The sequence below is a fragment of the Schistocerca gregaria genome, chromosome 4 (assembly GCF_023897955.1).
Source record: "Schistocerca gregaria isolate iqSchGreg1 chromosome 4, iqSchGreg1.2, whole genome shotgun sequence".
In the NCBI taxonomy this organism is placed as follows: domain Eukaryota; kingdom Metazoa; phylum Arthropoda; class Insecta; order Orthoptera; family Acrididae; genus Schistocerca; species Schistocerca gregaria.
The window spans coordinates 133,432,842-133,459,342 of NC_064923.1; the positions used below are offsets into that span (position 1 = coordinate 133,432,842).

The 26,501-nt window shown below is 41.5% G+C and overlaps 3 non-coding genes across 3 annotated transcripts; 2 read left to right on the forward strand and 1 right to left on the reverse strand.

Moving 5' to 3' along the window:
- Positions 1-1,683: 1,683 nt before the first annotated feature.
- On the reverse strand, positions 1,684-1,757 carry Trnas-cga (transfer RNA serine (anticodon CGA)). Its single transcript has one exon. It is a non-coding gene; the product is annotated as a tRNA-Ser (tRNA).
- A 113-nt stretch (positions 1,758-1,870) lies between these two features.
- Trnas-cga (transfer RNA serine (anticodon CGA)) lies at positions 1,871-1,945 on the forward strand. Its single transcript has one exon. It is a non-coding gene; the product is annotated as a tRNA-Ser (tRNA).
- A 225-nt stretch (positions 1,946-2,170) lies between these two features.
- On the forward strand, positions 2,171-2,245 carry Trnas-cga (transfer RNA serine (anticodon CGA)). The gene has a single exon. It is a non-coding gene; the product is annotated as a tRNA-Ser (tRNA).
- Positions 2,246-26,501: the final 24,256 nt, after the last annotated feature.

Genomic DNA, 26,501 nt, shown 5'->3' on the forward strand with positions numbered 1-26,501 from the left:
AGATAGACAAGGATGAGGAAAAAGTAGAGGATGTTGAAGAAAGCGTGAATGTAGGCAGAAATAGTGAAGACGAAATAAAAGAGAGAGAAGTAGCAGTCGAAGATTATCCTACAGATAGTTCGAATTCACAAGGGAAATTCCTAAAAAGACTCATGTATGATTCAGTGGAGGATTCGTTGATGCAAGAGGTAGAAGAACAGAATCAACCCTTTCAATTTCAACCAATTGTGAAGGCCATGGTAAAGAATATCCCAGTCAATATTGTAATTTATAGCGGAAGTGAACTGACCCCGATCTCAGAAAATTTATTCATGCAGTGTACTATCAATGAGGAATTGGCAGTTCTGAAAACACATAAGATTAAAGTAAGAGGTCCTATTAGAAACAATGCTGCGGAAGTTACGAGACAAACAAGGTTAACTCTTTCGTGCCAAGGTCAAAAGATCGAAGCCAACTTCGTCATTATACCTAAACTAACTGTAGATTTGATTATACGTGCAGATTTTTAAATGGGAGACGAGCGATAATAGATTTGGGGAAGGGTAGCGTAACATTCGGGAATGTCACACTTCTCTATGAGCAAAAGCTAAAATTAGAAGAAATACCAGTTATAAACAAACAATTAAGAATGACGCTAGATAAAGAGGATGAAGAATTAGAATGGTATGCACAAAATGGGGAATCGCCTCAACTTATGTTAGAAGTCCATAAAGAAATCGACGAAAAATTGCAAGAAGTTCACGGCATTTCGGAACACAGTAAAAGAGAATTAGAGGGTAATTTACGAGATAAAGCAGAGGTATTTTTACCTAAGACTGGCAGTATTAATCACTTTCAGTACAAGTTTGAAGATTAATTTAATTACTGGTAAATAATCAGCACAATATTGCAAGATTATCTTGGAGATAAGATCGTCAGGAGAAAGAAGAATGAAGAGAGAGGAAGGTGGAAAAAAGAAAGTAGTTTCAATAATAACACCAATAGTACCATAGATTAAGGTGAAGGGATGAAGCGTAGATAGTCTAACAGCATGAAATACTAAAATGCTATACACCACGACACTACACACACAAAAAAACGAATTTGAGGATTCTTGAGTAGATGTTAAGACTCAAAATATCTTAGAATTGTGACATGGAAAGAGCGCCGAAATTTGTAAAGCTTTTTAAGAAGGCGTAAAACAATGTAGATACTAGACATATGTTAGATGATTATAAGTAAAACTTGTTGTAAGAACCATTGTAAAAACTCCAGCAAGGACGAGATGCAATGACCCACAAAGTTGCAACGCGAGAAATATCAAGAAAGAAAAGGACGTAATTAGCAAGACATGGATCCTACAAGGCAGAAGCATCGAGGGAAGGGAAAGAATAGTGAGACCTACAGAGGGCCCTTCTTATAGCTGAAGTGGGCTGTATATCTGCCAAGCAGAACCACAGAGTGCCGGAGCCCTGCAGAGACGCGACTAGACGCAGAATGCCGGAAGGGTCACCGGACGCCCCGAATGAACGGAGCGAGCAAAAAACGGTCTGACGAGAAGACTGCTTGTGCAAGCCACCACTGGCAAAAAAATATGTGTAAAAATCACACTACCGCTATTAAACAGCAAGCTGATGCACGCAGCTGAAGAAAATGTCCACAAAGTAGGAATGACATGAAACTTCTTGGCAGATTAAAACTGTGTACCCCGACCGAGACTCGAACTCGGGACCTTTGCCTTTCGCGGGCAAGTGCTCTACCAACTGAGCTACCGAAGCACGACTCACGTCCGGTACTCACAGCTTTACTTCTGCCAGTATCCGTCTCCTACCTTCCAAACTTTACAGAAGCTCTTCGCAGAAGTAAAGCTGTGAGTACCGGACGTGAGTCGTGCTTCGGTAGCTCAGTTGGTAGAGCACTTGCCCGCGAAAGGCAAAGGTCCCGAGTTCGAGTCTCGGTCGGGCACACAGTTTTAATCTGCCAGGAAGTTTCATATCAGCGCACACTCCGCTGCAGAGTGAAAATCTCATTCTGGAAACATCCCCCAGGCTGTGGCTAAGCCATGTCTCCGCAATATCCTTTCTTTCAGGAGTGCTAGTTCTGCAAGGTTCGCAGAAGAGCTTCTGTAAAGTTTGGAAGGTAGGAGACGGATACTGGCAGAAGTAAAGCTGTGAGTACCGGACGTGAGTCGTGCTTCGGTAGCTCAGTTGGTAGAGCACTTGCCCGCGAAAGGCAAAGGTCCCGAGTTCGAGTCTCGGTCGGGCACACAGTTTTAATCTGCCAGGAAGTTTCATATCAGCGCACACTCCGCTGCAGAGTGAAAATCTCATTCTGGAAACATCCCCCAGGCTGTGGCTAAGCCATGTCTCCGCAATATCCTTTCTTTCAGGAGTGCTAGTTCTGCAAGGTTCGCAGAAGAGCTTCTGTAAAGTTTGGAAGGTAGGAGACGGATACTGGCAGAAGTAAAGCTGTGAGTACCGGACGTGAGTCGTGCTTCGGTAGCTCAGTTGGTAGACCACTTGCCCGCGAAAGGCAAAGGTCCCGAGTTCGAGTCTCGGTCGGGCACACAGTTTTAATCTGCCAGGAAGTTTCATATCAGCGCACACTCCGCTGCAGAGTGAAAATCTCATTCTAGAAATGACATGTCCAAGCCATTTATCAAACTGTTACTAAGAGGAGAACTTAAAAGCGACTAGTTATCAATAAATATTTCCATATCCTGCCCAGAGAAGAGCCGAGAATCAAGTAAGAAGCAGAGAAAAAGCAGGAAGAACAGAAGTTGAAGATTCGCAAGATTGAGACCAAGAAAGAAGATGGGTGAAGAATAAACGACATACCTTCCCAAATCCCTATCCTATTGGAAACTAGTCGTCTGCAAAGTATTACAACGTTAAACGACGGCTTTCAGCGACACATTACGATGACTTTCACGCATACAAAGCCAGTAAACCACGAGATTCTGCACTCACAGCTCCATTCCATTATGGGACCTCCACAACAGCAACACACACTTGCAAAGCCAACAAGGAACGACGAACGAAGCTGTACATCAAATACTTGCCCACATGCATCTCGCTCAAGTCCATCACCTTCACGCAAAAACATTCGCCAAACTCATGCTTCAACATTCATAGGATTTTCACCTTATAAAAACAAAGAATAAAAAATTATCTTTTGGGATGTTTTCCCTTTTTTTACATTTGTAACATTTATTAGGATAATATCTCAATACTTGTGTCTGTATATTTCTTTGGCAAAGCAATTCCTGGAAATAATTCTTATTTGTTACTGTGTCAATGTTGAAATGAGTGTCTAGGAACAAAAACATTTTACTTTTATATGATATTTAGAATATGTGTTAGGAATAGATTTTACTTAATTACTACATTTATAAAAACAATATTTCTAAGAAAATTGATGTGAAAGACTCCTCACTTTCGATAACAAACTTCTTAAAAAACATACTTCACACTTAAATAAAGAAAAAAAATAATTAAAAATTAATGATAGCATAAAAATATTCTTCTCTTGTCATTTTTAATTATAACGGGGAAGAATATAAAAATATAAATTAGTAATACAAAGTAGTATAGACCAGAATAACGTGGGTGGCTGAGTAGTACGCAACAAAATTTTTATAAATTAGAAAAGTTTTGACTGACTTAGACAACGATTCAATCATAGCCTAACTTCAGTGCAAAATTTAAGTTCGAAGGGTGGTGATACGTAAGGTGTCAGGCAAATCCAACACCTTCCATGGAAATCCTGACATGATAAGCAAATCCAGTAGTATGTCACATAGCTCAATATAAATCCTGACATTAAATTAACCAAAGTAATACGAGTAACGAGTGAGCAAATGGAATACCACAGACTAACAGAAGAATGCCTAAATGCACGTCATACCTTACCACTGTGAGACAGACACAGATCCGAGGGGAAAAATGAGAACAGAAGCAGAGAGCAGAACCGTGTTAAGCTAGAAGGCCCTACGATAAGCGATAGACTGGACACCCATGTCACCAGCTAACCACTAGGACAATCCCAGCTGCAAGTTTTAGTGTGGGGCTTTTTTGCGTCTCTGTTATGTCAGGACCACCCCCCAGCCCATGTTAAAAGCTAGAGCCCTCCAGAAAAACAGTATAGATCTTACGTTAACGCAAAACAGGCCACACCACCCGCAAGTTTTAGCGTGAGACTTTTTGGCATCTCTGTTACGTTGCTAACTTTAAAAACATTACCCCACCACGAAAAGTATAACGTTTCTCATTGGATAGACAGAATTTTTTAGGCGGAGCTTAAGGTTAACATTGAGACCCTGATTGATCAGATGAAAACACAGCCAGATAGTTTTTTTTTAAACCAACTTCGGTAAATTGCAGTAAGGAGAAGTTAGGGGACAGTTGCTTCCGAGACGGCGAGGTGAGCGTAGCGGTGCTGCCTGCCGCCCCCTGACGAACACCGACAAGGTAATGAACGCACGCGATGCCGCATAACAGCGCATAAGGCTTCACTCAGAACTGCAGAAGTCTCATCTGTTATACCCCCTTTTTGCTTAATACTAGCGTCGACCGTCAATTAAAGCCTATGGTGTTCACATTTGCCACTTCAAGTAAAAGTATGAAACTCGATGATTTTTCTGTTATATAGTTATTGAGAAGCCACATCAGCCACTATAATTTACGACAAGTTAGATAAGTAATTAAAGATAATTGAGGGTCACTGTAAATCACTTTGATAGTTTTCTCTTTTGTGAAACTTAATTTAAACCCAGATTATAGATGTGATATGGCATAGGTCATCCTTCGATCCATTGTAGAACTTGGAAACCCATTCAGGGAATATTCGTTCACATTTTTGTTGAACACAGTTGGTTTTTACCATCCTGTATTAAAATATTTCCTTTTAACAATAGTGCAATTTATAAACAATATTTTGTGAGTAGAATAAAATTTCCAATAGTAAACTTAACTGCTTTTTCGACGTTATTTTACCAGCTAACTAAAGACAGGAAAGCCTTCAACCCCTTCCACTAAATTTAGTTACTATTTAGATTCTTTTACAGGGAGTGCAGTGGAGCTGACGCTGAAATCATTAAGTATTTGGTTATATCATCGTTAGTCTCACTGAACTCTTCTGAATTCTACATGTCATGTGTGGTCTGGGGTCTCCTTACCAGCAACAGGTCCCAGGTTCAAACTAGTCAATTCCCTAAAAAATACGCTCAGAGCGTCGTTGCGCGAAAATGGTAGGGAGACACGATATAGAACCAACAGACACCACGCAGAATATTAGACGGTAGATCACTTCATATATTTCTACGCAATCTGTATGCATTTACATTGTGATAGCGACACTACCAGCGTCCAGCAAGTGCCCAACTGTTGCTTGTTGCAAATATCTTGACAAAAATATATGACATAGGCCTACTTTGCTCAGAGATTTATTTTTTGCATAATTAAAGTCGGTATATGGGCGCATACGTTAATCAGACTGTCGTTAACATGAGAAATAAGTAAATAAATGAATTACTACAAGAACGAACTTCAAGTTTAGATCGATATAAATTTCAATTTCTTCCCTCACATGCGTGACTTGACCGTTCTGTATATTATGTAGGGCTTATAGCGATTTACTAATTCTAGTTTTTTGTGGTTGGTGTCTTTTAATTGTGCTGCAGACGTGGAGGGATAACTGTGACTTACTGTTTCGTGTCCTTTAAAATGGGTGTTAACCTTTCTTCCCTTTTGTCAGTATTCTAATTTCGTAATTTTGATTCCTTTCTCATTACACGGCTATAAAATGCTAATTTTTATTTGCTCAAATGGTAAAATGTATGCCTTGGCTTTATATTAATATAATTAATCTTACTACTTTCATGTTCAAATAAGAGACTAATAACCATTTGCATCATCTATCAATGTACAATATATCAGCTTTGTATACCTGTGTATATTTATCGTAAGAGATCTGCAACAGCTGTTCAGCAATGACATGCTGCCATAACAACTGAGCTAACATTGCCAACTTTTTGACAGTTGCATATAGCCTTTAGCCCAACAACGATGAGCTCTAAGTAAATATAAATAGAAGCAAAAACTAGTCTGATATAATGCTCCATTGTCAATGTTTTGTGAAGAGAGTTTAATTTTCATCGCATCTTAAGAGTTGAGGCATTTTGTGTTCAATTCTTAGCTGATGCTATCACAAATGAAATGATCGCATGGCATTGTTGGCCGGGAGGCACTATTCGGGGGAGCTCGGCCGCCGTATTGTAAGTCCTTTTTAGTTGACGCCACTTCGGCGACTTGCGAGTCAATGGTGTTGAAATGATTATGAAGGGGACACAACACCCAGTCATCTCGAGGTAGGGAAAATACCGCCGGGAATCGAACCCGAGACCCCGTGCGCTGGGAGCGAGAACGCCGCCGCAAGACCACGAGATACGCGCGATGCTAACACATTACATGTATGATACTTCTATTTCAGTTAGTTGATAATGGTCTAGAGCCGATATTGTACAATCGTACAACAAATAAATAAAAATGGCATCTGTCGGCGATACCAAGTCACTTAAATAATTATTGGGTTCTTGCATAAGTTCGTAGCGTTTTTCCAGAATTTCACAACAGATACACATAACAGATACTTGAGTCACCAAAAATATATCCTCCTTCACTATCTACAACAGTGTACCAACGCTGGAGTAACTTTTTGATTCTACCACTCTAGAAATCACGCAGTTTTGAGGCGAAGAACTCGCCGAGCCATATTCGAAGCGCATTCGGTTAGGAATTTCCTTGATGGTTATTCGATAGAGGCCGGGAAAAGTGAAAATCTGGGAGCTCAAGATCGGGTTAATAAGGTGGGTGCGAAATGACTTGTTAACGCAAGTCCTGTGTAGTGTTTTTTGTCTGTCTAGCAGAATGGGCGGGAGTTATCGTGGAATAGCATCGCTTCACGCAGTGTTCCTGAGTCGCTGTTCTTGGATTGCGTCTGCAAGACTCTCAGTTGTTGACAACAGATGTCAGCAGTGACACCTGGAGGAAGCAATTCGTGGTACATCCACAGGTACATCACACTTTCGCTGTTCCACCAGATGCAAAACTCGGTGTTTTTCATTAGACATCTGATCGGAAGAGCAGAAGATGCACATATAGTGACACATTGGTTTTTGTGATTTTGGCTTAGAGCATGCGGTATCCGTACACCCGAGTTTTGAGCCTTCCCCACTGCATGCAAAAGTCGCACGACGGTGGAATGATCACAGTTCATCACATCTGCCACTGTTGGAATACAGTGACATGGTGCATAGTGGATTAGTGCATTTAAATGACCTTCATCAAACCCCGTATATCTTCCCAAACGTGTAGAGTCAGTAGCGTCAAAACGATGCTCCTTAAAACGAGGAAACCATTTTCATGCAGTGCAAATGTTTATAGCTGCTTAAGCTGCTGTCAGCCCTCTACGGGACTCAAACGAAAGAATACGTTGGAAATATTCCGATTTCTCCACTTGGAACTCTATTTTCTAGCGTCCACTCACTTTCTACAACTTCCAAATGACAATATGTAAAGTTAAAGAGCAACAGTGAACTAGAAATGGAAAATGAGAATGGATAAATAAACTCATAGCAACTGGTATAACAGCATGGAAGGCAGAAACGCTTCGAACATTTGTACCAATGAAATAATATTGTTAGTCTCTTAGAGAGCCCATCGACAGCTTCAGCTCAGAAAAGGATTGTAAAGTATAACACAAAAATACGTTTTCGAGACTTTCTTGCCACATGTGAGAAGTAGACAGGCGCGCCATTTACAAAGTTCGCTTCGTTCAAAAATGGTTCAAATGCCTCTAAGCGCTATAGGACTTAAACATCTGAGGTCATCAGTCACCTGACTTAGAACTACTTAAACTTAACTAACGTAAGAACATCACACACATCCATGCCCAAGGCAGGATTCGAACATGCGACCCAAGCGGTCGCGCGGTTTCAGACTGTAGCGCCTAGAACCGCTCGGCCACGCCGGCCGGCAGTCGGACATCTGTGGAATATCTAAGAATTCATTAAGTGCGAGTAGAAAAAGCTTCGTGATGCTGCCCTACGGAAATGCAAAATGCGAAAGTCTTTGGATATTAATCAAAAGCCACAGAATCAACTTTATGTATTTTCATTTAATTAATTGTCTTTGATTGAGGACATAACGCATAACGGCCACAAAGTAAAGGCTTCAATTCCTAATCCAATTAGCTACTTCAAATGTCAGCTCTACGAACACACAATCAAGACAGCAGAAGAAAAAAAATGATATCACGCGATAAATATTAGGAAACGAACACTGTATTTTGAATTCGGGATAACTTTTAAAGGAATATCACACACTATGTGATCAAAAGTATCAGGACAACCCCAAAACATATGTTTTTCATATTAGGTGCATTGTGATGCCACCTACTGCCAGACGACCTCTATAGTCATTAGACATCGTGAGAGACACAATCGCGGAACTCAGGAACTTCGAACGTGGTCAGTTGATTGGGTGTAACTTCAGTCATACGTCTATACGTGAGATTTCCACACTCCTAAACATCCCTAGATTCACTGTGATAGTGAAGTTGAAACGTGAAGGGACACGTACAGCACAAAAGCGTACAGGCCGACCTCGTCTGTTGACTGAAAGAGACCGCCGACAGTTGATATGTAATAGGCAGACACCTATCCAGACAATCACACAGCAATTCCAAACTGGATCAGGATCCACTGCTAGTACTATGACAGTTAGGTGAGAGGTGAGAAAACTTGGATTTCACTGCTCATAAGCCACACATCACGCCGGTAAATGCCAAACAATGCCTCGCTTGGTGTAAGGAGCGGAAACATTGGACAATTGAACAGTGGAAAAACGTTGTGTGGGGTGACGAATCACGGTACACAATGTGGCGGTCCGATGGTAGGGTGTGGGTATAGCGAATGCCCGGTGAACGTCATCTGCCAGTGTGTATAGTGCCAACAGTGAAATTCGGAGGCGGTGATGTTATCGTGTGGTCGTGTTTTCCATGGAGTGTTTTGTATCCTGCCTGGGAGGCGGCGCGTGGGTAGGAACGGGAAGCAGGCAAATTACGTCGGTACTGGAAGAAAATGGTTTACTGGTGCAAAAACAAGGTGATAAACGATTACACAACTTTGTAAGTAGGTGCGTTGCTGAAGCGAAGTGTCCTGGTTGGCTGCACCTGATGAAATGGGGCAGAATCTATAGCGATAGTCTTAGAGTTCTCCAGCGCCGGCTAGAGGGCGCTGTCGTCGGTGTCTGTTGTAGTGCCAACCTAAGCAGTGGTATCGTAGCTATCGATACCATAGAGGGGGCTTGCACCACTTGTTGTTTTGCGTAGCAGTTTCACAGCATAGACCTACATTGATGTTTTAAGCACTTTCTTGCTACCCACTGTTGAAGAGCAATTTGGGAATGGCCATTGCATCTTTCAACACGATCAAGAATCTGTTCATAATGCACAGCATGTTGGCGGAGTGGTTACTCGAGAATAACGTCCATGTAATGGACTAGCCTGCACAGAGTCCGTACCTGAATCCAACAGATCACCTTTGGGATATTTTGGAACGCTGACTTCGTGTCAGGCCTCACCGAGAGACATCTATACCTCTCCTCAGCACAGCACTCCGTGAAGAATGAGCTTCCATTTGCCAAGAAACCTTCCAGCACATGATTGAACGTATGCCTACTACAGTGAAAACTGTCATCAAGGATAAGCGTGGGGCAACACCATATTGAATTCCAGCATTACCGATTGAGGGCGCCACGAACATGTAAGTCATTTTCAGCAAGGTGTCCGGATACCTTTGATCACATAGTGTAGTTCACTTTCAATGAAGAGGTCATGCCAGGTGAGACACTAGCCCCCATCGAAGAGGAATGGTGGACTGTTCCAAAAAATCATTCCATGTATTCGTCTTCAATGATTTAGTAAAATCACGGGAAGCCTAGATTCAAACTGCTGAATGCGAATTCATTATGCTCTCCAAGACCAGACCATACTCAGTAACAAGGAAACTTATCATGCTGAAAAACCACAAGTGTATGCTACTTGGTCAAAAATGCATACGAAGATTATCTCAGTTAAACTTTAGCAGGAGAAGTTCCTAAAAGCATAGGTACCCGAGAGATTTTATACTATTGCGAAACTGATCTACATTCGTACGTAAATTGAAGGGTCCCGCAGTTACCGGCCTGCTCGCTAATTTAAGTTTCCCGCTGGAGAGCGAAAGTAAATGTGTATACGCAGCGAAGGTCGTGGATTCATTGCAGATCGAGACGAATCAGTTACATGAATGCGTGGAGTCTGTTCTTTCGGACATGTCCGACAGAACAGACACTACGTTAGCTCCGCAGCTGTGGCACATAGGTAAATGGACATATCCGCTAAAACAGACACCACTCATTAGTCTAATTCATTCACTTCCATGGAGAATCAATCCACAACCTTCAGTGTGGATGCACAATTATATACGACCACCGGCGGGAATCTAAAATTAGTGAGGATGAAAGACACGGTTGATAATTGTGGGTAGGTGGGCGCTAGGTGGGAATGTGAGATGGCTGGGGAGCGTACCGAGATAGTACGCGCATGTGAGGTAAACACTGTGTCCAGCGGTGTATGTTGTTGTTGTTGTGGTCTTCAGTCCTGAGACTGGTTTGATGCAGCTCTCCATGCTACTCTATCCTGTGAAAGCTTCTTCATCTCTTAATTCTGGTCACGTAGTTAATCAGGGGTGGACAGACAACGCGATTAAAGGAACAATGCAGATGCCGTCTGGCAAAGGGGGCAGATTGATTCCACTGCATGCAGGCATCTCGCAAGGTTTCGCACCAAACTGTCTCTTTCTCTTTAAATCGAAGAAGACAGGAGATTATCATGAAGATATGAACCAAATTACATTCACAAAGTAGTTCGTAGAAGCCCTCAGACCCAATCTAGATAAACCATCAACAAGTGTTTTAGACAATGCTCCATACATTTCGTTCTTGTTGATAAAGCACCTACCATGGCAAAGCGAAAGGAGGAAATGATTAATTGGCTTGAGCGTCGTAACGTTAATGTATCTTATGACCTTCAGAAGATCGAGCTTATAGATAAAATAAATTTGCATAAACAGCAATTTTCAAAATATGAGATCGACCAACTGACAAAAAAATATGGTCATACAATCGTCAGGCTGCCACCGTACCACTGCCACTTCAAACCTATAGAGTTAATATGGGCCCTAATTAAAGGTTACGTTGCCAGCAACAACCAAAAATTTACGCTCTCCGCAGTAGAACCACGCACTACAGAAGCTATTACTCACATTACCTCTGAAGACTGGAAGAAAACCGTCAAACACACACACGATATTTTGGAAAGAGCATAGCAGGATGAAGGAGCTTTGGAGACTTCAGTGGAAGAGATGATTATCTCTTCAAATGGCAATAGTGATAGCGAAACTTCAAGTGTCTGTAATAGAGACGAGATTGATGTCAGTGGTGTTTTACCATTATCCGCCATAAAGAAGCAGCACAAACGGATTCAGCTACACGTTTGGAGTGCGCCAAAACAAAACACAAAAAAAGGTTCATATGGCTCTGAGCACTATGGGACTTAACTTCTGAGGTCATCAGTGCCCTAGGACTTAGAACTACTTAAACCTAACTAACCTAAGTACATCACACACACCCATGCCCGAGGCAGGATTCGAACCTGCGACTGTAGCGCCAAGAACCGCTCGGCTACTCCGGGCGGCTTGGGAGTGTGCAGTTCGCACTTGTAAGTACTGGCATAACAAAATTAATTCACACTAAGTTTTGAAATTTTAGTATGGTGGCATTATGAAATATTAATTCCAAGGAAAGTACATTTTTAGATTCAAACTGTGCATACATATTACAGTATACAAAATAATGTCTGCAATACATTGGCCGTTTTTGTACTGTCTTTGTTTCTCAGAACAGATGTTGCCCAATTTAAGATACCAAACAAGCATTATTTTATTTTTTGTTGTGTTGGAAATAAGGACGCATATCTGAAATACATCAGGTCTTTACATGTATAGAGATCTGTTGCCTAACGCTGTTGTACGCAAGCAGACAATTGCGCTTCATATTATTTACAATCCTGTATCTCGCGTTAGAGATCTTCGACACAGCTATGGTTTGAAACAGATGAAAATTTGATGTTTTCTTGGCATTTCCGTAGCATAATGTGTACATCTAACTTCAATAACAAAGAACTTTCTCTCATGTCGAAAATTTGGTAACGCCTTCGGAAAGTTGTTTCTTGAAAACTCGTTTTATTGTCTACATAAACATTTAAAAAAATGAAACCATCACATAGTGAAACTATTTGACAACGAATTACAGTCGGCTCCACATTTAAAGATATAATAGTTAGCGTGTGTGAGCGAGTTGAATGAAACACGAGATTACGCGCGAGTTCCGTGCGGGTCTGTTCCGCGCTCGTCTGTGCCACTTCAGAATTGTCAGTCCTGAATTCTGAATGCACTATAGTGGTTAATGCAACTGCCTATAGTGGCCGGCACGAAAATAGGGCTTCAAGGTCATCTCGCCGTCTTACAGCATTGCCAGTTTTTTTATAGTGATAATTTCAATTGTTAGTAAAAATTAAGAAAAAATATTGGGAAACTAAGTCTAGAATATGATGGAGTACTTTCCAAAAGAAAATTCTCACTAGCTGCTAGGAAAAGAAGAAAACGAACGTTACAAGAAATTTTGGGGGAAAATAATTTTTTACTCCAACCTGCTGTAGTAACAGAATCTCTAATCTAATTGGACTGAAAAAAAAAACAACATATATGAACATCCTCAAGTTTACAGATGCATATGCTGCGTCGTTTATTTCGGAAATGTAAAAGTATTCTGAGATAAAAAATAAAATATTGTGTAAGAGGTGTGAAACTGTGCCGACTGCATAGCGAAAAATGCAGCCGCTGGTAAATTTTCGTTGTGTAGGACTGCGAAGAAACTTCCCACGAGAAAGTTGTTAAGAAAACTACAAAATTATTTTTTCTAACATTTCAGACATCATTATTGTATCACGCACAGAGGCAAATTACTTCTGCGGTGTTCCGTGCGCAGCAGCGCGCGAGTTGTTGCAGCCCGTCGGCAAGAGTTCTGTTCGGGCGGTTCGCTTTAATATGACCGAGAATACTTCCTACTTCCCGAAAATATTTTATTGGCTACTAATAGATATCTTTCGTCATTGCATTCACCACTAAAAACGCCAATACACTCTAAGCAAAAGTAATTGCAGTTATTTTGAAGCCAATATTTTCACTGAAGTCGAGCAAAATAGTTTTGTGAACCCCAAGTTTTATCTGAATATGCTGTAAAGCCATTATTCTGAGCACGGAATACGTGCTTGGTGCACAAAACCTCGTTCTTACTACTGCAATGTCCCTGTTTCGTGTTACAAATTTCGTCCATCATTACAGTTTCTGAATGAAAAACGAAGTGGGTGGAGAAGTCAGTGCATTGAAATGACTGGCCAGAATAATCAACTTTATCACAGACATTTCGCTGTATTTCTCTAGCCATCGTATGCTATCCTCTGTCATACTAAAATAATATAATTCTACGTTCTTGTAAAAGTCGTCAAATATCACAGATTTCTATGCTCTTCTCGAAGAATCAGAAGAGGTGTTGGGACTGTTACGATGTTACTTCACCACAACGTTTTGTTAATTTTATGACGTGCATTATCCTTACTACCAAAGAGCCCGTACATCTTTCTATGAAAAAAAGGAGTTAAATTTCGAAAGTACAAATAAACAGAATGCAGTAAGATTATATCCGAATGTAAAGACATTCGATAAAGGTTTTTACAAAAAACTGTTGTTAATTAATGCAGAATTGACAATCTTAGTTTGACTGTTACTGTCGAGTAAACTAATCGCCACCACTTCCGATAAATTTACCAGACATCTGCTGTAAGGGAAAAGCATTCGCAGTATATCCTCTGTAACTGAGATGAATAGACAAACATTTAAATCAAGTCAGCTTTTTACATAGACGGCACTTACCTAACTGAAGGATTTTCTGGCCCCGTCTTCAGATTCACTGTCGCTTGTTTCAGCCAGGTGTATCATCACAGATTCCACTATGGTGTCTCTTAAACCCTGGTTCAAGAAATCAGTTTCTTGCGAAGCTTCTGCGTGTTTTTATGCACTTCTCCCTGTCCTGCTGAGTAACATTGTCAAGAGCTCCGTGTGATAGCTTCTCGACATCACCAAGTTTGAAAGTAATATTTCTTTTAACTACTTCTCGCTTTACTTGGACCCATATCAGTTCAATGGGATTATACTGGCACACTTGGTCGACGTACCACTTGGTGTCCCGTTTCGTTTGCCAAGTATTTTTGGCACCTATGATTTCTTCCTTACACAGGAGTTCAGCCTTCGTTTCATCGTCTGAAAATGAAATAGTCTTTCTCTTTAACCACTCCATAATATCAGCCTTGCGCCAATTTGAACGTGGCAGCTTTTCTATATGAATGGAGTGGTAGCTGGCGTTATCCATCATGATAATTCACCCTTCTTCCAGCGCAGACAACAGTCGAATAAAGCAATTCTTAAGAAATTCTCCATTCAGTTCTGAATGGTAATCGGATTGGCAAGAACATTTCCCATTATGAAAAACAAGTTTGGCCTCTGGTATGAAGCCTGTGGTTAATGATCGAGCGTGGGCGATGATTAATCGGCCACCTCTACCAGTAGGATCTTTCAAACCGCTGTTTCCTTTGGAGTCGTGCCATATATACAGAATTCCGTGGTTCTGTGAAACCCAAGTACACTACAGGCCTGTTGTTTTCAGCGCGCAAGAAGTGCATTGTACGCAAAACTTCGCTCTTGCTGCTGCAATGTCTCTGTGTTCCATTAAAAATTTCCGTCCGTCATTACACTTCTTGAATCGGAAACCAAGAGAGCGGAGAAGACGAAGAACGGAGGTCTCTGAGCCCGAGTAACTAATTTTTTCACTGAGGTCAGCCTGTACGTTTTTAGAGGATGCTCTCCTCTGTTGTAATATCCAAGTACAGTTCTACGCATGAGATCTTTGTTAAAATCGTCAAATTCGGTTGATTTCCGCTCACGTTCGTACCCCTTTCTTGGAGAATCGAAACACTCATTCATGTCTGGAGATTCTGCCAATGACACAGATTTGCTAATACAGCCTACAGTTGACTTGGAGATACCATACGCTTTAGCAGTAAATTTACGAATTTGCGCAAAAATTAAGTTATTCGTCGCTTCTTCATCGTCGGCCACATCAGTAGAAGACTTGAGTTCATTCGATATGATAATCTTCGATTGTTTACGAATGTCTTTCCGCCCTCTACGCACACCGACCGGAAGAGTACTACAAGTTGGCCGTTGTGCCTGCATTGTTGTTCACCACCTAACACACGTCAAAGCACCTTTCTAAAGGCAGTAAGATACAGACGTGAACACTCGTTATAGCACGGTAACACTGAGCTTTCAACTGCTCTGACCTACCGCAACGCTAACGGTACCTACACGGCAACAAAGCCGAGAGGTGGGCGAATCACACCCAGCAGCCCCTGTTGGCGGCAGGCAGCGGCCGTGACCTTGAGGACTCTATTTTCGTGCCAGACACTGTAGTAGGAAGGAGATCCTGGCCTCTACCAACTACCAGACGCAGCAATATCTGTAAAAAAAAGTTACGACAGTCTCTCTGTAGGAAAACACCATGTCCACAACTGGCTGCACAACCTGTAAAAGTAGAAACAGCTCCAAGATGTGGTACAGAGGCAGATGACGCCCACCTCCCAATACTGACCTTTGCTGCAAAAATTCATAAAACCATGAACTTTTAGTGATCCACATCTAGATAGACTCCAGTTGTACAGAAGACATTTGATGAATCTGGGAGATGTAATACTGTCAAACAGCACATCTCTTCCTCTCAGCCTTCAGTTTCTTGGTGGCATGAAGCAGTTTCCATTCCAGAAACGGTTAAAAAAATGGTTCAAATGACTCTGAGCACTATGGGACTTAACTTCTGACGTCATCAGTCCCCTAGAACTTGGAACTACTTTAAACCTAACTAACCTAAGGACGTCACACACATCCATGCCCGAGGCAGGATTCGAACCTACGACCGTAGCGATCGCGCGCTTCCAGACTGAAGCGCATAGAACCGCTCGGCCACTCATGCCGGCCAGAAACGGTTCGTTACGTGGTTCTGAACAAGGTGTAGCAAAGGGCGGGAATTATGCTCACTCATGCGTTTACGTGTCCATAAGAAGGGAGGGTAAGAGGCGATTTGCTGACCACAGTGCGAAGTGGTTGCAAAATATTCAGTCTGAATAGATGGACCCGTGTAAATACCACCAAGAAACTGAAGGCTGAGAGTAGTACCCGGTCGCTGGTGACCCACGACTAGGAGGAAGAGATAGGCCATAGACACGGGCTCCCAGGTAGATGCCTTGTTTCTTGACTTCTGCAAGGCGTTCGATACGGTTCCCCACAGTCGTTTAATGAACAAAGTAAGAGCATATGGACTAGGAGACAAATTGTGTGATTGGATTGAAGAATTCCTAGATAACAGAACGCAGCATGTCATTCTCAATGGAGAGGTCTTCCGAAGTAAGAGTGATTTCAGGTGTGCCGCAGGGGAGTGTCGTACGACCGTTGCTATTCACGATATACATAAATGACCTTGTGGATGACATCGGAAGTTCACTGAGGCTTTTTGCGTATGATGCTGTGGTACATCGAGAGGTTGTAACAATGAAAAATTGTACTGAAATGCAGGAGGATCTGCAGCGAATTAACGCATGGTGCAGGGAATGGCAATTGAATCTCAATGTAGACAAGTGTAATGTGCTGCGAATACATAACGAGAAACATCCCTTATCGTTTAGCTACAATAGAGCAGGTCAGCAACTGGAAGCAGTTAATTCCATAAATTATCTGAATGTACGCATTAGGAGTGATTTAAAATTGAATGATCATATAAAGTTGATTGTCGGTAAAGCACATGACAGACTGAGATTCATTGGAAGAATCCTAAGGAAAGGAAGTAGGTTACAGTACGCTTGTTCGCCCACTCCTTGAATACTGCTCAGCAGTGTGGGATCCGTACCAGATAGAGTTGATAGAAGAGATAGAGAAGATCCAACGGAGGGCAGCGCGCTTCGTTACAGGATCATTTAGTAATCGCGAAAGCGTTACGGAGATGACAGATAAACTCCAGTGGAAGACTCTGCAGGAGAGGCGCTCAGTAGCTCGGTACAGGCTTTTGTTGAAGTTTCGAGAACATACCTTCACCGAGGAGTCAAGCAGTATATTGCTCCCTCCTACGTACATCTCGCGAAGAGACCGTGAGGATAAAATCAGAGAGATTAGAGCCCACACAGAGGCATACCGACAATCTTTCTTCCCACGAAAGATACGAGACTGGAATAGAAGGGAGAACTGATAGAGATACTCAAGGTACACTCCGCCACACACCGTCAGGTGGCTTGTGGAGTATGGATGTAGATGTAGATGTAGATGTAGATGTAGATGTAGATGTAGACTGATCCCAGACCCTGACTTTAATCATAATCACGTGATCGAGCACTTGAATGCGTACAAGAAGAGAAACCTCTTCCGAGTTTTTGATAGTATCAGTCCAAGGTGTAAATTCCCCTCATAGTGGCGTAACAGTACCGTCATTCCTGTGATTAAACTAGAAAACGACCCAACTTACAATTGGTACTACCGACCAATCAGCCTTACTTGCGTGCTATTTTAATTGCTTTAGAGGATGTTTGCCCACCGAATATGTTACATCTTCTCCACCTACTAGCGTGGATTCCAGGCGAGATGGTCCACAATCGACCACCTGGTCAGATTAGAAACGGCAACACAACCAGCTTTGCAGTTTTCCTCAACTAACACAAACCATATGATACTGCTTAGAGGCATCATATCTTAAAGACGCTTCACAACAGAGACTTTTATGGCACTTCGCTGACATTATTATTATTACGCACGTTACAGGCCTTCTATCAGACCAATGAAACATTCATGTCTACTCGTTCTTCCTGTAATTCCAGTACTCCTTCATTCGTTCAGTAAAGGCTCTCTTCCTTTCTTCCGTCCACTTTAGCCTTTGGGCTTTAGGTGCTGTTTTCTCTGACATCACTTCCCACTTGTACAACTTGTATCTATAGACGCCTTTGTCCATGCGTCCGATGAATCTGTCTGAGCTCTTTCCAGATCAGTTTTGACTTGTGTCATCGAGGGTGTAGTGGTCATGAGTCTCTTGAAGTACCTGAGGATTCTGTTGGTGAATCTGGTCTGTGGGAGTCTGCTTATGTGTGCATAAAGTTTTAGTAGCCTCTTTCTAATGTCCGCTGCGATGATGGAGAACTTCTCTGTGGTGTCCCTGGAGAGAAGAATATATCCATCGTCCGTGAGTTTTGCTCAATAATTTTCCTAATGAGAACCCACTAGGCATTGAAATCAGTAATGATAATACACCATCGACAACCCCAAATGAAGTCCAAAATGCAATTAACGCCATGAAAACCAGAAAGTCGCCAGGACCAGGATTAATTTAAATAGAATTTATATAGATCTGGTTAAAGCAGCACCGTCAACACTGTTTGAGATATTGGCAGTGATTTTTGACAAATGCCTTACAGGTGACGAAGCCCCAAAGGAGTGGTAAAAGGCAACAATTACACCAATATTTAGGAATGGCAACAGGAGGAATTGTGCAAACTATCCTGGTATTAGTGTGATGCCATCCATGGCGAGAGTCTACGGCCGTATCCTAAAAAAAAAGGATAGAAGAAGAAATAACTGAATCAGAAGAACAAAATGGATTCAGGTCTGGTGGATCCTGTACTGATGGAGTATTTACCCTCAAAAACCTTATGACACAGTTCCACAGAACAAGCTATGGACGAGTCTAATTGATAATGGTGTGTCACCGAGCTATGTGAAAGCTGTCAGACTCCTCTATGAAAGTTGTACGGCAATGGTTAAAGAGAGAAATCAACTATCCCCCAGAGTTTGAGGTGACAAAGGACTACGCCAAGGATGCACACTCGCCCCTAAACTCTTTAAGATCTACAATAGGAGGCACTAAAATCATGGAAAAGGTAATGCGGAGGAATGGGTGTCCCTAAAGATGACGATATCTTGTTCACTCTATTTTTTGCTGAGGACCAAGTGTAAGTAGCTGGAGATAAGATGCAAATGACATGCTCGGCAAATTAAAAGAGGAAATGAAAAATAGGGTCTCGTCATTGTTGTTGTGGGTTTCAGTCCTGAGACTGGTTTGATGCAGCTCTCCATGCTACTCTATCCTGTGCAAGATTCTTCATCTCCCAGTACCTACTGCAACCTAAATCCTTCTGAATCTGCTTAGTGTGTTCATCTCTTGGTCTCCCTCTACGATTTTTACCCTCCACGCTGCCCTCCACTACTAAACTGGTGAACCCTTGATGCCTCAGAACATGTCCTACCAACCGATCCCTTCTTCTAGTCAAGTTACGCCACAAAATTCTCCCCAATCCTATTCAACACTTCCTCATTAGTTATGTGATCTACCCATCTAATCTTCAGCATTCTTCTGTAGCACCACATTTAGAAAGTTTCTATTCTCTTCTTGTCTAAACTATTTATCGTCCATGTTTCACTTCCATACATGTCTACACTCCATACAAATACTTTAAGAAACGACTTCCTGACACTTAAACCTATACTCGATGTTAACAAATTTCTCTTCTTCAGAAATGCTTTTCTTGACATTGCCTGTCTACATTTTATATCCTCTCTACTTCGACCATCATCAGTTATTTTGCTCCCCAAATAGCAAAACTCCTTTACTGCTTTAAGTGTCTCGTTTCCTAATCTAATTCCGTCAGCATCACCCGACTTAATACGACTACATTCCATTATCCTTGTTTTGCTTTTGTTGATGATCATCTTATATCCTCGTTTCAAGACACTATCCATTCCGTTCAATTGCTCTTCCAAGTCCTTTGCTGTCTCTGAAATAATTAGAATGTCATCGGCGAACCTTAAAGTTTTTATTTCTTCTCCACGGATTTTAATACCTACTCTGAATTTTTCATTTGTTTCCTTTACTGCTTACTCAATATACAGATTGAATAACATCGGGGATAAGCTACAACCCTGTCTCATTCCTTTCCCAACCACTGCTTCCCTTTGATGTCCCTCGACTCTTATAACTGCCATATGGTTTCTGTACAAATTGTCAATAGCTTTTCGTTCCCTGTATTTTACCCCTGCCACCTTCAGAATTTGAACGAGAGTATTCCAATCAACATTGTCAAAAGCTTTCTCTAAGTCTACAAATGCTAGCAACGTAGGTTTCTCTTTCCTTAATCTAGCTTCTAAGATAAGTCGTAGGGTCAGTATTGCCTCACGTGTTCATATATATTTCTATGGAATCCGAACTGATCTTCCCCGAGGTCGACTTCTACTAGTTTTTCCATTCGTCTGTAAAGAATTCGTGTCATTATTCTGCAACCGTGACTTATTAAACTGATAGTTCAGTAGTTTTCACATCTGTCAACACCTGATTTCTTTGGGATTGGAATTATTATATTCTTCGTGAAGTCTGAGGGTATTTCGCCTGTCTCATACATCTTGCTCACCAGATGGTAGAGTTTTGTCAGGACTGGCTCTCCCAAGGCTGTCAGTAGTTCTAATGGAATGTTGTCTACTCCCAGAGCTTTGTTGCGACTCAGGTCTTTCAGTGCTCTGTCAAACTCTTCACGCAGTATCATTTCCATAATATTGTCCTCAAGAACATCGCCCTTGTATAGACCCTCTATATACTCCTTCTACCTTTCTGCTTTCCCTTCTTTGCTTAGAACTGGGTTTCCATCTGAGCTCTTAATATTCATACAAGTTGTTCTCTTATCTCCAAAGGTCTCTTTACTTTTCCTGTAGGCAGTATCTATCTTACCCCTAGTGAGATAAGCCTCTACATCCTTACATTTGTCCTCTAGCCATCCCTGCTTAGCCATTTTGCACTTCCTGTCGATCTCATTTTGAGACGTTTGTATTCCTTTTTGCCTGCTTCATTTACTGCATTTTTATACTTTCTCCTTTCATCAATTAAATTCAATATTTCTTCTGTTACCCAAGGACTTCTACTACGCCTCGTCTTTTTACCTACTTGATCCTCTGCTGCCTTCACTATCTCATTCCTCAACGCTACCCATTCTTCTTCTATTGTATTTCTTTCCCCCATTCTTGTCAATTGTTCCCTTATGCTCTCTCTGAAACTTTGTACAACCACTGGTTTACTCAGTTTATCCAGGTCCCATCTCCTTAAATTCCCACATTTTTGCAGTTTCTTCAGTTTTAATCTATAGTTCATAACCAATAGATTGTGGTCGGAGTCCACATCTACCCCTGGAAATGTCTTACAGTTTAAAACCTGGTTCCTAAATCTCTGTCTTAGCTAGTTGGCATATAAACTTGTACTACTGGATATTTACATAAGAAGCAGAATTGACAGAGTGACCAAAATAATACGCAAACCTCACACAGATAGCGGGGATGTAAAGCGTGCAAAGCCTGAGGTCTAAACTGCAATAGACCAAGATAACAGATTAATCTCCAGGCTTCTTCCATGTATACAATCTTCTTTTATGATTCTTGAACCAAGTGTAAGCTATGATTAGGTTGTGCTCTGTGTAAAATTCTACCAGGCGGCTCCCTCTTTCGTTTCTTACCCCCAATCCATATTCACCTATTACATTTCCTTCTCTCCCTTTTCCTACTGACGAATTCTAGTCACCCATGACTATTAAATTTTCATCTCCCTTCGCTATCTGAATAATTTCTATTATTTCATCATACATTTCTTCAGTTTCTTCGTCATCTGCACAGCTAGTTGGCATATAAACTTGTACTACTGTGGTAGGCGTGGGCTTCGTACCTATCTTGGCCACAATAATGCGTTCAAAATGCTGTTTGTAGTAGCTTACCCGCATTCCTATTTTCCTATTCATTATTAAACCTACTCCTGCATTACCCCTATTTGATTTTGTGTTTATAACCCTGTAGTCACCTGATCAGAAGTCTTGTTCCTCCTGCCACCGAACTTCACTAATTCCCACTATATCTAACTTTAACCTATCCATTTCCCTTTTTAAATTTTCTAACCTACCTGCCCGATTAAGAGATCTGACATTGCACGCTCCGATACGTAGAACTCCAGTTTTCTTTATCCTGATAACGACATCCTCTCGAGTAGTCCCCGCCCGGAGATCCGAATGGGGGACTATTTTACCTCCAGAATATTTTACCCAAGAGGACGCCATCATCATTTAAGCATACAGTAAAGCTGCATGCCCTCGGGAAAAATTACGGCCGTAGTTTCCCCTTGCTTTCAGCCGTTCGCAGTACCAGCACAGCAAGGCCGTTTTGGTTATTGTTACAAGGCCAGATCAGTCAATCATCCAGACTGTTGCGCCTGCAACTACTGAAAAGGCTGCTGCCGCTCTTCAGGAACCACACGTTTGTCTGGCCTCTCAACAGATACCCCTCCGTTGTGGTTGCACCTACGGTACGGCTATCTGTATTGCTGAGGCACGCAAGCCTCCCCACCAACGGCAAGGTCCATGTTTAATGGGGGGCTTGTCATAAACGTTTCTAAAACGGAATACCTGAAAGTGGGAGAAAATGCTGTTAATGACTTACAGATCGGTTCTGATACTGTTAAAGGGTGTCAAAATTTTAAGTACTTGGGCGTGACACTAACGTCCAATGGTAGAAGTATGGATGATATAAACTATAAAATAGGCCAGGACAAGAGAGCCATAAAACAACTAAATGGTATTCTCTGGAACAAAAACATAACGCGCAGAACAAAACATACCATCTACCACACAATTATTGAAAGTATCACAACATACGGTTCACAGTTGTGGGAACTAACTCAGAGGCAGAAAGATCGCCTGCTGGCTGTCGAGTTGGATTTCAGGAGACGGAGTTGTGGATACGCCAGACTTTACCATATTAGAAATGATAGGATCAGAGAGGTTATGAATCTCAAAAGCACAATCCTAGACTACATAGAAAGGAAGCGCCTACTCTGGTATGGTCACTTACAGCGTATGCCAGACACAAGATGGCCAAATCGGGTATGGAAATGGTCTCCACATCCACGAAGACCTGCGAGATGCTGGAAAGACGATGTCAACGAAGCAATGGCGGCGAGAGGTCTAAATGAAGGAGACTGGAATGACCGTGAACGATGAAGATTGGGATGCGACATCAGTGTCTCACTGGCGTATAGCACCTCAGGTTTGATTACAGTATTGTAGTGACGAATTTTGTTGCACGTGGACAGACATTTCTTTTCGTAAATACCCTATGTTTTGTATAGGGCTCTCTTCATTTTCAATACCCTAGTTTCTGGGCAATTTTCTCCTTTCCTGTTGGTTCGAGCACTTCACTTAGGCCTTTGCTGACATTATATATATATGAATTTTTCTTTTCAGCTGGATCATACAAATCACTCCTACCACTGGAGATATCAACCTCGCTGATGTGTTCGAAAAGACTTTCAAACTCAGAAGTGGAATTCGCCTCTGTATTGGCTTCTTTTTCCACATTATCTGTAGTGTAAACAATAATGTCATCAATAATATTTAAATAATTTAATCACCTCATCTTTCAAACAAGGATCTTACTTGAAATTACAACAATATAAACTACGGTTTACCTTCATTTTGTAGGTCTACTCTTTCTTTTGGTGGAGGGCAAGGAGGAACCTGACTAGAATCTTCTTCCCGTGATTTTATTCGATATGACCCGTTGTCAGCTAGTTTCATAAGTTGAAGAGTGAATTTACTCTTTTTACCCATAGATGAAAACAAGGTAGTTACTGTAGAATGTATAGGATTCTGTTAAGTTCTAAAATAAGATCCTCGTATGTACCGAATGCAGTCTGCTTTGCGCGCGATGAAAAACTCGTAAGTCGACATTGTATTTAACGAGGTCATGATTAATTCTGTATATTAAAATACAATAAATAAATACCTAGAAATAAAGCCTGTAGCAATAAAGCAGTGTTGGGTCTGTCAGTCAGAAAGGTTACTATAACATCAAAAAACATTTTAATCTCAGAGCACAAGTTCGCCCTGCACACTAACCATGGCGATTACCGGAGATGCGAGGTTTACAGCAAAAACTACATATCGCTGGAGATGTGAGTTTTTCATTATTGCCGCAAGATGGCGACACCGTTCAACTCGAAGAAGGAAGGTTTCAACAGGCTGTGTGGCATAATTGTCTACATTTGACAATGGAGTTACATGGATTTCATTGTCAGATGGAGTTACGAGGTTTTCATTGCCTAGCGACGATAAGTGAAGACATTACACAGTTCTCTTTTGTACTGAGGATGTGCTTATTCATAAGCAAATGCCATAGGTTTTCCTCAGTTCCTCACTTAACAAACTTACTGAACGACTGTTTCAGAATTCTGTCGCACTTGCGTCTGCAGAAAATGTTAGTAGGGTGACACTGTGCAAACTCCACTGTGTTTTGGCAAAAACAGCAAATCTTAACTTGACAAAATGAGAAATGTACGTTTTACTCAAAATTCATCTCTCGTGGCGCTTCTCTGAAAGCCAGGCGAAGATAAATGGCTGCTTTTGTTGCATTTTCAGTGGAGTTCTTACTAAATACTAAACAAAGCAGTGGTGACCGTAGCTCTTTTTGAAAGTCACCATGCAAGTATGGGCGTGGAGGACCTCTACTTCCTGTTTGGAAACGATGTGAGCGTAGGATCTTACCAGCACCCCTCTCCCCACTCGTAATCTGTCGATTGCGCATCTAGTGGTCATGTTCATTATGCTAACATCGGTCTGTAACGCACTAGGCACCCCTCTGCGAAAACCAGGCTGCGGTAGCCGATAATACAAGAACGGGACATTGTAAGCCGCGCACTCGGCAACAGCGATTTCCTGTCTGAGACAGCCTAGTGCAGGCTGCCTCTTGAAGCACGTATGAGGCTGCCTTCCGTCTCCGTGCGCTTCCCGAAACAGCCAAACCTTGCTTGCAACCTGTATCAATATCGGCGATGACTTTCCACAGCTCGTAGGACCTGAGGGAATTTCCAAATCTGGAGGGACGTACAATATGTCTTCAAATTTATAACAGTCTCTTTGTGGCACATAATTTTGTGGAACACAGCATGTTTTTATTATAGCAATTGCTAATTCTTCTCTGTCATCCTTTGAACAATGAAAAAAAATTTTTTTTGACAGAGCGCCAAACCGCATTCTACAAATCGCTTAGTCGGAGACAGTCGATAGTTAAACATTCTTTTGTTGTTTGTTAAACTCTTCCGCCATAAAGAAGCATTAAATTTTCATATATCCGTTGCGTGACGTCTCCAGGCGCGAAGGCTGTGATTTGTTAGCTTGACAGCTTTGTTGCCAAATACAAACTGTAGAAACGAAGCCGTAAGCTCAGCAAAGCCGCGCGGAATCTTGAGTTTACGTGTAATTTCAGTCTTCCGTGGAAAGGAGCATTCACTTGCGTTTTGCAGTGAGTAAGGACCAACGTATAGTGCTATAGAGGTCGGCATGTGTAAAAGGAGACAGTAAATTCGAAAACAAATTAAAATTGTCGTGTCGAACGGACTGCAGACTTTTTTCTTGACTGACCAGTCAACGGCAAAGAAACCGGGAATAACACAAACTATGCGTAAATTTATAAACTGACAGCAAAAGTCTGGTATTTCGGAATCGATTGTACGCAGTATTAACAGTGTAGAGACCTCAGCAGAATTTCCAGATATGGGCACTTGTTTTGATTCTCCAAAAAAAGGATATGAACAAGACTGAAATCTACGGTATTTGAGAGTTTTAACGGAAAGTTAATGCGCAGAAATGTATTTCGTTATTAGGGTAGAGGAAAGTATACGACGGCTACAAAAATACAAAAAGATCTTTGTGAAAACATTATTCTGGAGCAGGGACCTCCGTTCTTCGTCTTCTTTGCTCACTTGCTTTTCAATTCAGGAACTGTAATTATGGAAATTTTTTTGTGAAATGTAGAGGCATTCCTGCAGCAAGAGTGAAATTTTGCTGAGAATCCACTTACTGGGTGCTAGGGGCATTACGCCTGAAGAACAACTAGATAAAACTTAGGTGTCACAGATCCATACGAACAAAGTAATAGATGGTCGATACCGTTTATAGCGACATCGATTTAAACGACGTATTGGCTATAATAGCGAGATCCAATGGCCCCGTCTAAATCACTTATTGCGAGTTATCGTAGAAAACGACGTATTTTTATTCCATTTTCAGATAAATATATCGGCAATAACGTCCAATGTTGATTTCTGTTTCTTGCGAATTTGGAGATTACCAACAACAATGTAACGCTTATTTTCAAACTGTTGTTTTGGCAGATTGTTGATTTCGAATCGGGCTTATAA